Source organism: Protopterus annectens, chromosome 4.part0, assembly GCF_019279795.1.
Source record: "Protopterus annectens isolate FY-2018-M chromosome 4.part0, PAN1.0, whole genome shotgun sequence".
NCBI lineage: Eukaryota > Metazoa > Chordata > Ceratodontiformes > Protopteridae > Protopterus > Protopterus annectens.
This window is the reverse complement of record NC_056733.1, coordinates 816,801,691-816,815,499: the sequence shown is the minus strand read 5'-3', so window position 1 is coordinate 816,815,499 and position 13,809 is coordinate 816,801,691.

Genomic DNA, 13,809 nt, shown 5'->3' with positions numbered 1-13,809 from the left:
GCAGGAAAATGCGATTACTAAAGCAAAGAAACACAGTCACTAATTCCTCCAATAGGCAAAATACTCCAACAGGAAAGTGTAGGCACTGAGGCAGGAAAACACAGTCACTAAGTCCTCCAGTGATAAAGACAGTCCGTGATATTTATTGCAACAAGAGGTAAGCGCTTTCGCAGTTAAGCTTCATCAGACCAAATACAAAATGCTAAAATGCACTCCATTTAAACACATGATAATAAAATATCACCCAATCACAGAAGCATATTAATTAAAAATAAAAGTAAAACAATTAAAGCTGAAAGGCAACATTTCCTACAAGTACTACAGAAACAAAAAATACAGAGAATAAATATATAAAAAATATAAATATATGCTCTAAATAATCTACACTATTTGTACTCTCATATACAGAAGTAAAAGAACAAATAAAAAATCAATAATAACGATGAATAACAACTACTATTTACTTCTGGAGTCTTCTCTTCTTTAATAAGGGCTTAATAGAAGCCCTCTCATTCAGGCCTCTCTCTCTCTATCTGCACGGAGCATGATAATCCAATAGGTCTCCCTATGTTCTGTATGTGTAGTAATATCCCCTTCCCTAACACTGGGAAAGATAGCCTCAATGACCCTGAAATTAAATGTATGGGATTCTCCAAATTCCAAGACATGTTTAGAGAGTGCATTGTGTGTAGAACCCTTCTTAATGTGGTAGATGTGCTCTCTCATCCTGTCATGCAACACCCTGTTGGTCTTGCCAACATAGAAAGAGTTGCAGGCAATGCACTCTGCTAAATAGACCACATGGGAAGTCATGCAATTTGCATGAGCATGGAAAATATATTCTCTACAGAGGTCTGGATGGTGAAAAGTACCAGAAGTATTAATAAAAGAACACTATTTGTACTCTCATATACAGAAGTAAAAGAACAAATAAAAAATCAATAATAACGATGAATAACAACTACTATTTACTTCTGGAGTCTTCTCTTCTTTAATAAGGGCTTAATAGAAGCCCTCTCATTCAGGCCTCTCTCTCTCTATCTGCACGGAGCATGATAATCCAATAGGTCTCCCTATGTTCTGTATGTGTAGTAATATCCCCTTCCCTAACTTTGTCATGGCAAAGTAGCCTCTTCAAATTTTTCCTATTCTTAAATCGAAACCTGGGTTTATCACCAACAACCTTACCAATGACCTCATCTACCTGTAGGACGGGCCAGTGCAATGCAAACAAACTAGTGATTTTTAAATGCATTTTAGCATTTTGTATTTGGTCTGATGAAGCTTAACTGCGAAAGCGCTTACCTTTTGTTGCAATAAATATCACAGACTGTCTTTATCACTGGAGGACTTAGTGACTGTGTTTTCCTGCCTCAGTGCCTACATTTTCCTGTTGGAGTATTTTGCCTATTGGAGGAATTAGTGACTGTGTTTCTTTGCCTTAGTAATCGCATTTTCCTGCCTGGTTCCTGCCTGGTTTATCCATTGCTTACTCATTATATTATCTAAGTTATATTGCTAATTAGTCACAGTTACATATACAAAGCAGACTCATGGTAGATCAGTTTTAAAAATGTCACATTCATACACAGTTGCATAGGAGTAACAGAGCACAATAATGATAGTAGCTGCAATGCAGTAGAGAGTATAACTAGTAGTACTAGAGAGAGAGGATCTCACGTGATAGCCAGACAAATTGAATTTGAGAGGAAGTAAAGAAAGAAGAATCTAGCTCTACAGGAATTTATTTAAATTCTGCATGGTCATAGATAGGTACTAGGCTAGCTACCCTTGGGGGCTATTTTAAGTCTAGCCAATGTCCCTTCCCTGAGGATCAAACCCGGCACCTTATGTCTGCGAAGCAAACACCTTAACCATTATACCATCTTTTATACAAATGAGCTGTTTTTCAGAAGTGAATATGAGTTGTTCCCAGTGCACATTTGGCCATACCCATGACAATCTACCCTTCATTTCCCACATTAAATGCCTAGCAACCCTTGTTTAGTTGTATTTATGAATTTTTGCCTTCCTTTCATTCTGCAATATCCTTTGTGAATCTGTGTTATGTCATGTGATATATGAGATACATTCTGTACAGAAGCCTGTTTGTATAAAGTCACAGACATAATTATGCTATGTGTTTTATATCTCCAGAGACCTCTTTTGTGTGCATCTGAGTTACTAGAATTCTGCTCAGATGTATGCTGTTCATGCATGTGTCGAGCTATACACCTCAAGATTGTTGCTTATTGGTTGTGCCTTATGTTCTGGGGTTCTTTACTTGAACGCTTTAAAACATCAAAGTTAAACATATATACCTTGTATGGCATTTTTGTATGTCTATTTGAATGGAATATTGTTAAACTGCATATATATTTATCTTGTATACCACTTTTATCAGTCAAGCATTACATACACAATGGATGCTACCAGCATAGCACATGAGGGAAGTTACTATCCTGCTATTACTATTACTTCTGCAGAGTGAATAGATACATCCGTATGTGTGGTTACACAGACATGTTTAGTACATGTGGTCTTTTGTCCACCACACTGCACTTGTCCATGGTATGGCATCACAGGTTTTAACATGTATCATGTCACTTGACATTCATGGTAGGATCAAGGCTTAATCAGTTCAATGAGATCCTTGATACCTGCAAGACTACAAATGTACATCCTTACAAAATTATTATATATATTTAAATATCATTGTTATAACCAAAGCTCAAAGCTGACCTATTACAATAAACAAAGCCCTCTAGAATTGTTGCCCAAAATGGAATTGGCTGGTAGTAATATGTTAATTATCAGTTCACAGAAATCTACAATGATGATATTTGGTATCTCACACAGCCTAGCACCAGCATAGATTTTAAAAGTTTAGAACCCCAGTGGTACCCCTCTCCCTAGTGCTACACCATAAAGCTATATTGGGATTACTCTTGATCAAAATCTGTGTTTTTACACAAATATATGCTGAGAAGCACACTGAAAAGGTAGTAAATCAGCTTAAAGTGTCTTACAAAATGACTTCCCTGCTTACAACAAAACCAAATGTGCAACAGCAATTAATGTGTTAATCCCTAGGCTTGCATAGAAACTACCCAATCACCTTGCTATACCTTACATAACACCTCATCTTATATTCCATGGAAAAATATACTTAAATTGATGCATTTATTTAACAGGTAAAGTTACTACTGTTTTACTGTAGAAAAGTCTAATTGGATGCCTATACTGGTCAAAGATACCTTCCTTTTTAATACCCTATAACTTGTAAGCCACTCACTGAGAATTAATGTTCTCTACTAAAAAAAAATGAAATTATAGAACACTACCTAGTCTTTGAAAAGCCAATAAGGCTATGAAGGCCGCAATATCAGCTATCAGTGAAAAAGCCTTTCTTAAAAATTGATGGGCAAAAAAGGAAAAGAAGCCAAGCAGTAGTACCAGCTGACATTTCTGACATGAATGTTTCTTACTGAAATAAAATACAAAAGGCATAAATTATTTGTGTAACATACATCTCAACTGTCCAGATTTTGGAAGGATACTTTTAATTTGTTCTCAAACATTTGCTCCATTCCTCTTAAAATTGGGAAATATTGTGAGAGTTCAAAGTTACTTTAAAATGTACCTATTTCTTAATTACTGTTTCATTTTGCCCATAGCTATGGATGTAAAAGTTAAGAGATAACAATCATTATGTTCCGAGAGATGCAGATGGTAAAATTAATTTTCACTTTTTTCTGTCTACTAAGTCTCCTGGTATCATCAGTTCATCTTTTAAATACATTCATAATTACTGCCACAGAACATTTTGAACAAATATGTGTATATCTTGTTGTTGTTGCCTACAATATTTATATCTACATTTGTGCATATAGCTATACATATTCATGTTGGCAATGCATATGTATTATATTTTTATTGTTTTTGGTAATTTTTTATGCAAAAGTCTTTTTCTCATGCTCTGAAGAAAAGGATTTAATAAAAGCAGTCTTCTGGTGCAGTGGTTAGCATTGCTGTCTCACAGCAAGAGGTTCTCCAGTTCAAATCTCGGCTGGGGTGCCTTCTGTGCGGAGTCTGCATGTCCTCCCTGTGGTCGCGTGGGTTTCCTCTGAGTGCTCCGGTTTCCTCCCACATCCCAAAGACATGCAGTAGGTGGATTGGACACTCTAAATTGGCCCTAGGTGTGAGTGTGTGCATGTGTGTGCCTTCTGTGGAAGGTTGGGCGCCGGGCTGGCAACTCGACACTGTAAAACTCCACTTGACAATCATGAGCGGACAGATGATCTGCTGTGGCGACCCCTAACCGGGAAAAAGCCGAAAGAAGAAGAAGTCTTCTCAACTCTACACTGCTTTCACTTGGAGTTGCACTTATTTGTTTGTGACACTTGTAGTAACACAGATTTTGTATGTATATGTCATAGTACTAGGAAATCACATCAATGGCAGTGCTGCCCTTTTGTTTGTGATACAGCAGTTTTTTGAGCTAATTATAGAAGGTAGGGGATAAGGCATGGATGCAAATGTCATCATGGGTCATGCAGGGGACTTTGCTTCTAGCAGGTATTGCGTTTTCTTGTATTTTAAAAGTACTCTTCTGTTATGAAAAGTTTGCTTAGCTATTCAAATAATGTAATGCAATGTAATAAATGTAATATACAATGGGTGCACATAAAACTGCACCCGGCTGTTATTTCTTACTGTTCTTAGCTTCAGGGCTTCCCACTCACCATCCTTTTGACCATTCATTCCCCCCAGGGGTGACAGCTGACACATTCCCTTGTCAAGGTGAGAGCTCGGCAGCCCTATGGGACTACTTGTTACCTATCAAGACACGAGTCAGATGTGGGTAAAGCTGGTTTTTGCATGAAGAAAAGAAAGGAAGCATAAGGATGATCCCCGAGGGAGTCCTTAGTGACTGGATAAGGAGAGGGTAGTATTTTTTAGATGTAGACTTGGAATTAGGATTCAGAGACATCATTCTCAAACCAGGAAACACCCTGCAGTGCCACTTTTCTGAGAAGCCTACAACTCCATATAATAAATGAAATTCTTCGGTCGGCAAATATTATACCACTCATTTGCCACCATTCATTGCCATGTAGACAGTATTTCCAATGGACAGTTGTGCAGGTGTGGTACCACTATCAGGTAATAGTCACCTTATTGTGGGCCAGTTGATCAAAGCCCACTGTGTTGGAGCTAGGGAATCGACCAATAATGTGTTTCTAGCTGATGTAATGTAAGATTTAGTGACCTTGGAGTTAGTTACTTTAGTTGGCAGCTGTACTGAGCACAGCATTCTGCATGAGTGTATAGCAGGCACATACTGAACCCCACATGAAAAATTTTGGCAAATTGTATATGTTTGGTTTTCAGGGTATGACAGAAGGGGAATTAATCTCATTAGCTTTACTAATGTCTATTAGACTCAATATGGCCCCTTCTGCACTATGTTAGTACTAACTGGCCAAGCCTCAAGTCTCAAGACACCATTAGGAATACAAGTGGAACATGTTTACAAATCCTCTGTTGATGTTCCTGTAATATTTTAATTTAATCTGCTCAGATTGTTACTGACATTCAGGATATCTGTGCTTTAATTTTACAGTTTAAGGATGGGAAAGTGGTCCTTTCATCAAGTTAACTGTTTACTAATAGGCTTCAACCAAATCACTGTAACAAATTCTCTGCGAATGAGTGAAACATTTTAAGTAGATGCAACTTAAAAAAAAGTTTGCAGTATATGACAATTAGTTTGGATTACAGAGTTGTTATCATTTTATCTGCATCAGAAGCATAAAGTGACTTATGATTCACCAATATATGATATATCAAGTGTTATTACTAGACCAGTTTTTCTGACAGAAGTGATTCTTAAAACACACACACACACACACACACACACACACACACACACACACACACACACACACACACACACACACACACACACTAAAGGTGTCATGATTTTGGAGTGAATGAGGTATTTTTAGGAAAGTATCCCTTTGATAAATTTTGGCAGAATGCCTCTGTAAAAGCATAGCTTTGTGAATCAAGTTTCAATAAACCTACTAATGTTCTTGCAAACCCCTATCACTGATTCTGAACTACTAGACGTTAAATGGTGACAAAAATAGAATAATGCTGGTTAATAAAGCAGGAGACATTTGTAGATTAAAAGAGAGAGCTGATATTACTGCAAATGAAATGCAATAGGCAGACTGAATGGGTAAAGTTATAATTACCTGGTAACAATTTTTGTGTTTAATTTCATATTGAGAAAATGGTGCAACTATTAAAGTATTGTCATCTTTCATCAATTCCTGAAGTGGAATCATTATTTCCTGCCTTTAACTGACTGAAGAAAAATAACATTCACAGAGGATTTAATATCTAGTTACTAATTGAGAAAAGTGGCCTATTAATGAGGTACATTTCTCATTTGCATATTGGAGTATGACAACTTTCAAAGGAGACACAAAAGCAATGTGGAGATGGTGCATGTATAATAAATTATTCATTTTTCAGTAGTGCTGTTGACAATGGGTAGAATCATGGCAGGAAATAAATTAGCTACACTGCAAGGTTATTGCTTGCATTTAATTTATGTAAAATTGAAGGATTTGCAAAGCTGTATTTCAAAATATTTCTGAATTTTATTCTTTCATTTTACAGTGTTATAAAGTTTCTTTGAAAAACAATTATCAGGTTGCATTATAATAGTTGTGTGGCTAGCATAACTGTCATATGCACAAGTCCAAAACAGACCAATAAAATACATCATAGGAACCAGAACAGAATAAGCAAGACAGGGGCTATAAAAACTAAATACGATTATAGGCAGTAATTCGGATTAAAAAAATATTGCATGGGGTACTTAATTAAAGTGAATACTTTTTCCTTCTTAGTCTTACAAGTAATATTGCAACAAATTAAGAAGTTATTTTGTATATTTCTTAGGTAAAGTTAATTAATGATGTTAATTTTAACCATTGCATGGAAAAGCAATAACAGAACAATGAAAATTAAAAAGTGTAAAGGAAAAATTACTTTAAGCGAAAATTAGCATGCTTTTTAACCATATATTACAGTTCTAGTGACAACTTATGCAACTTAAATTCAACATATAAGGAAACAGATCTAAATAAACTTGCCATTGAATACAGTAAGACAAAACTGCTATCTAAATGTAGAAGAACTGTCAGATTGTGAATAATAAAACAGATGTTTTTTAATGAGATGAAACAATTGCTTTCAGAGCCAAAAGTAGCACTCCTCAGGGACTTAGCTTTCAGTGACTTTCAGCCAATGAAAGGTCATTCAGCAGCTTTCATTTATGAAGATGATTAACACCAAGGAATGATGAATGAACACTAGTGCAGCTCCATTCAAAAGGCACAATGGTTACAGCCAGGGCCGCATATCTGCTCAAAACCCCAGCCTTCAAACGAATGCGTAATTAGTACTGCCTCATGTGCAAATAAACTGTCAAGACAAATATCTAGTTCACCTGCCATATATGAAAAATCTTTTTGTAAACTTGCCCCTGCCTATTGGAACTCACTTCTTGATGAAATTACTTCCTGAGACAACCTCTTGCTCTTTAAGAAAAAAGCTTCCGGAGCAAGTGGCATACGAATGTAAATAGGCTCCTTGTTGTAATTCTGGGACTCATGACTGCAAGTTTCAGAATTACAAAAAAGAAAAACGTTTGAAAATGTAGGGGAATCATGAATGTTGAACAAAGCTGTTCTCCCTTTAAGGTTGTTTTTTACCTCCGTCCCATAATGTGGGAGGCAACACCCGCCAGTCCCTAAGCATATATAAACAAACTCAAAGATTTCCATACCACAGAGAAAATTAAGTATTCCGAGAATGAGCAATCTCAAACTTGATATATACGAATCCACATTTTTTTTCTCATTTAGTCTTGCTATTTCGAGACTCACAGTTACAAGTCTTGCAGTGTCATATGGTTATTATATAAATATGTTTGTTTTGGAGATGTAGGGTAAGCCTAATCTTGCTAACCTGTGATATTCATGTGAGCAATTACCGTACTGCCAAAGTCTTTAATTTGTACTGGAATAATGCTTGAACTTTATCTACCTATGTACATATATTATGTATTTTGTTATAGTCTTGGTATATGTTTACCTTGTATATATGTTTTGTGAGAATGTAATCTGTGTTTGTAACTTGCACTGTTTTTGTGAAATGCTTATATCAGTGTATAATTTGCCAACAGGCCTAGGTAGTGTCTGAAAAATGTCTTGTACCTAACAACCCACCTAGTAAATACAGAAACAATAAATAAATAAATGCAAGCATGAATGAATGAATGAGTACATGCATGAATAAAAATGAAAAATGAGGAAACATTACTAAACAAATGGAGCAGAAATGAAACTTTCATAAATACTTCTTTAATACAATATAAATGCTGAAAAATGGCTATAGCCATTTTTTCAGAATTTATTTATATTGCTTTTACTTTTTTTTTTTCCACTATTATCAATATAACCCCTTTAATACTATATAGCAACATGCCTGGGTGCCTTATGTGTGCAGTTTGCATGTCCACCCATGTTTTTTGCAGGGTGTTCCAATTCTTCCTACCTCCTAAAGACATGTCATAAGTGAATTGACAGCCTGTCAGATTGCCTTTAGGCATGGATGTTGTGCATGAGTTAATAAGTGAATGTGTGTGTTTGTGTCCATGCGCATCCTGCAATAGACTGGTGTCCTAGCCAGGATTAGTTTCTCTGTTTTTTACCCAGTGAACTGTTAGAATAGGCTATTATTCCTTCATGACCTTCTCATGGATAAAGCGGGTAATCAGAGAATGAAGGAATGAGCAATGTGGGTATTGTAAAAAAAGAGAGCATATAAATTTATCTATTGAAAAACTAATTGCTAAAAATATAAGCGGACTGATGTAAGCAACCAAGCTCTATTTATACGGATGTGGTTAATAATTCACTCAGAGGAAAAATACCATGACAGATTAGGTATATTAGGTTTTTGTATTTAATCACACCTTACTTATTAAAGATCCAAAAAATAATGCAATAGGTAAATCTCATTCCAGGTTTAGTAAACTATACATAATTAATGTTGATTAAATAATGTAATACTGCTATTTAGTGCCCAGAGTTTCCATGGTCACTTGTCAGGTTACATTTCAATGTGGCTACAGCTGGATGAAAACAAGTGCCTGTAACCTCATCCAGATGAAAAGCAAAAAATTAAGCATTTTTGCAGAAGACAAGCCCCACTGCAGCCCCCTTGTGTAGGGGAAGCCCCCCCGATCTTAGACATATCCACTCCGCAGCCACTCTAACACAAAGAATGAAGACATCTCCAAAAAGAAAAGACTCACTGCTGATGCACACTTAGAAACAGCGCTGATAGTGGTTTCCTTTGTAAAACAGAAATCAGGGAGTTCACCTTCACCAAGATGAACTCATCAGCTTTAAGCTCACGCATTATAATGTGCATGTCTCAATGTTTTATATTTTATGATTAAGAAAACATTGCTTATGGCAATTAAATTGTCAGTCCTGTCAGTGAAATAGAATACAGCTACCATGCTGGGAGCAAACTTTCCAAGGCTTATATTTGGTATGTAAATAAAAGAAGTCAACAGTAAAATAAAATAAAATAAAATAAATAAATAAACAACCCCTTTGAAAGGCAAAGTCTGTATGAGGAGTGTGAGATGGCTGTTAAGTATCATCCATTAAGCTAACTGCTAATTTATATTAGAATGTAGAAGCAGCGAACAAATAAAGCCAAACCAGCCCAGAGGTTGAAAATGTTGAAACACAATCTTTTTTAATACAAAATGGTGAGCTCTTTCACAATAGTAACCATTGCTTCATCAGACAGTTCATTCAAACAGCAACAGCACTTAAATACTTTAATTCATTATTAAAACAACCAATCCTACCACTCAAAGTTAATTCAGCACTCAGCAATCAATTAATTACTATGGTTACGTTTTGCCCTCAGTTAATTGCTGAAGTCAGAAAAACACTGTTTAAAAACCACATGCACAAAATGTAAAATCTCAAGAACATGTGGATGAATATAAATAAAATACATAAAAAGTCAGTGAATAAATACATATACTCATGTTGCCCATTTAGTAACTGCTTGTGTGTGTGGGTATAAGCATAAAAATATATGTACATTTATATAAAAAAATATAAGCAGTACACACTCAACAACTTAATGCATATATTCTGCCTAATACATATACATGCTGTCCACCTAAAAAATACATATGCTTTAAACATACATCTCAACAAATACTTGTCTTTAGCGATATCTATGCTAGAAACAGCTCAAGAAATACTGTCATATTGACCCAAAGCCCTGCATGTGTTTATATAGTCTTCTCTTGTTAAGATAGTATTATTATTGTTTATTTTATTTTAACCTTCTAGATTTTAGCACTGGCTTCAATGGAACACTATCATTCAAACCCAAACCTCTGTGTGCTCCTAAACACAAAATCCATTGTGCTTCCATATTTTCAGTAGTATTGACTATACCCCCCATCCTATTGCTGACATTCTGAATGTGTAAAACCTGAAATAAAAATATATAGTCATCCCCCTTATCCAGTGTATGCTTAGCCAAGGCACTATACAGTTGCCCTTTTCTAGTGCAGTAAAGGTGATCCCTTATCCATTCCCTAAGGTGACAGTTAGTTTTGCCAACATAGAAATGGAAACATGTTGTGCAGTGAGCTACATACACTACATTCTTAGTATTACAATCAGCAGAATTCCTTAGCTCCCATAGACACCCTGTTTCAGGGTGCTTAAAAAACCTTGATTCATCTATATAAATGCACTGTGTGCATTTTCCACACCTATGGGTACCATTCACTGTGCTATCCATCAGAGTAGGTATCCTTGGATAGCAAAGCTGCTGTTTCAGATTTTTCTTATTTCTAGTTGGAAGGGTGGCCTAATGGTTAAGGTGTTTGGTTTATAAACACAAGGTGCAGGGTTTGAGCCTCACAAGGGATAATTGGCCAAGCTTAAAATGGCTCGCAAGGGCAGTTAGCTTAGTACTAATCTATGAATCTAAATGCAAAATGTGGTTGTCCACCCACTATGTTGGTAGTATCCTCATCTGCTAACAACATATGCCAATTTTGTCATATGATGGTTTCAAACCTATTCACATCTCTTGTATTTGGTAAAATCATTGGAATGCGTGATAATACACTATTCCTGATACCTACCCTGTCACTACCTGCTCTATCAGAGTAGTAGGGCTTAGCTTTACCTTTCCTTTCTTTGTGTACATTATAGTACACCTTATCAATTTCATGTTCACTATACCTCCTATTAATGAAACCTGTTCTTAGCTTATTTAACTCATTTCTATACACTTCCTCTTGACAACATAGGCGAGATGTTCTCATTGCCTGACCTCTGATTATGTCAGGAAAAATCTTAGGGTTATGCATACTGTTTCTGTGTGGAAAAGATGGTCTGTAACATTGTTTCCTATGTAATTTCGTAAACCATTGGTCATTTTCTCTGTATATGGTAACATCCAGGAAGTCTAAACTCATTTCAGAACAGATCATCGTAGACTTTAAAAAGTCACTAGTAGTATTTAAGTGTACATACAGAGATTTAAGTTGTTCACCATCACCTTTCCAAAAAATAAAAAGATCATCTATGAAACGCCTATAAAAGGCTATTTGGGGATTACCTAACAGATGTTCATATTTCCAGTTAACCATAACCAGGTTTGCATATGTGTTGGCACAACTTGTGCCCATGGTAATCCCTGACAACTGCTTATAGCATATGCCATTGAACATAAATATGTTGTGCTCTAGTACCAATTCTAGTAACATATAGAGAAAGTCTATCTTAGTATTAGAGAACTTTCCCTGCCTTGTCAACACTGATTTCACCATGCTTATCCCCTGGTCATTGGGTATACTTGTGAATAAAGACACTACATCTAGTGTGGCCAGCATCCCCATATCTGCTGTTCCCATTTGCTTCACTGCCCCATAAAGGTCCACTAAAAACTGTTCTGTGTCATTCAAGACATATGCATATTCATTGAGTGCTGTCTTCAATTCCTTATCCAGGTATATAGAGATGGGTTCTGTTAGCCATCCTGCCCCTGCAACTATAGGTCTAAATTTTGGGTTATATGGGTCTTTGTGTATCTTGGGAAGACCATGGATTTGAGGTATGAGTGGATTTTCAACAGTAAACTAATTAAAAAGATCTTTATTTAATAGTTCCATACACATGCATTCATATAAGGTACTGGCAATCTGTTCACTCATTTCAAACACATTTGTTGTTGGTACTTCAACACATACATTTGGATCTAATAACATTTCTTGCATAACTGTATTATAAAAGTCAGCATTCAATATCACCACTGGTCTGCCTTTGTCAGCGGGTCTTATAACTATGCTATCATTAGTCTGCAAGTCACACAATGCTTTGAGCTCACTCTTTGTCAAATTAGACTTTCCTTCTTCTAAAAAAACTATTGTTTCCTGTGTTCCTGCTGGGAGCAAACTTTCCAAGGCTTATATTTGGTATGTAAATAAAAGAAGTCAACAGTAAAATAAAATAAAATAAATAAATAAATAAATAAATAAATAAATAAATAAACAACCCCTTTGAAAGGCAAAGTCTGTATGAGGAATGTGAGATGGCTATTGAGTATTATCTATTAAACTAACTGCTAATCTATATTAGAATGTGCATTTGTATGGCCCTTCAGATGCTAAAATGTTGCCCCATCTGCATGATTTGGTGGTAGCTTAGATGGAGGTAAACAATTCTATGGTACTAGTCAAAAAAAAAAAAAAAAAAGAAAACAAATTAGGGGAAATTCCTTGGTGCCCTGGCCAAATTTTCTCTAATCAGTATGACTACCGCCTTGGGTCTCCCCTGAAAAGAGGGCATTGGTCTAGTGAGACTACCCAGTCAAGAAAGTGTAAATAAGAATGAAAATAAAATAATGATAAATGTTTTAACGAATGACCATCAGACTATGAGAAGACATGAATATGCTTTTCCTTGACTTGAAGTATGAGGTGTTGCTAAACCATCTGGATGGTCTTGTTAAAGTCTGTCTTATGATATATGATACATTTATATTTTTTAAAAAATGTAATAACTGATTGGACTTATATTGGAAACATCATTGTAGCTTTTACTGTAATGGCCAATGGAATGTGAATTTGAGTAGATGTTGCAGTAATTTTCATCATTAAAATAAGGCTAGTTGTTGTTTAGTAATTTAGATGAGTGCAGTCTTTGTGACCGGAAGGACTTTAATATACTAGGCTTGTCTGTCTGTCTGTCAACTGGTATTTTAAGTTCTTGCAAATCTATATTAATTACTTCAGTAATGCTGTCTCAACCATTTTAGACTCTGCAGATCCCTTTTTTGCATTCAGCCTTTCTCAATGATCATATGTGGCCAAAACTCTGAGTTTTATTTTTACTATTGGACCCTTTATTGAACACTCTAAGTTTATTTCCTAATGTGTTGACATATTTGATCTTTTACATTGTATAGAATTCTCAAAAGTTTTCTCCAAAACTGCAGTTCAAAAGCATCAATTTTCCAGCATGTAGCTTTACTTCTAGTCTAGTTCTCATAGCAATATGTGTTACTTTGGCTATATAGACCTTTTCTGACAATGTGATAGCTTTGTTGTTTAAAATCTTATCCAGATTTGCCATAACTTTCCTTCCAAGAAGCAAACATCTTTTAATTTCA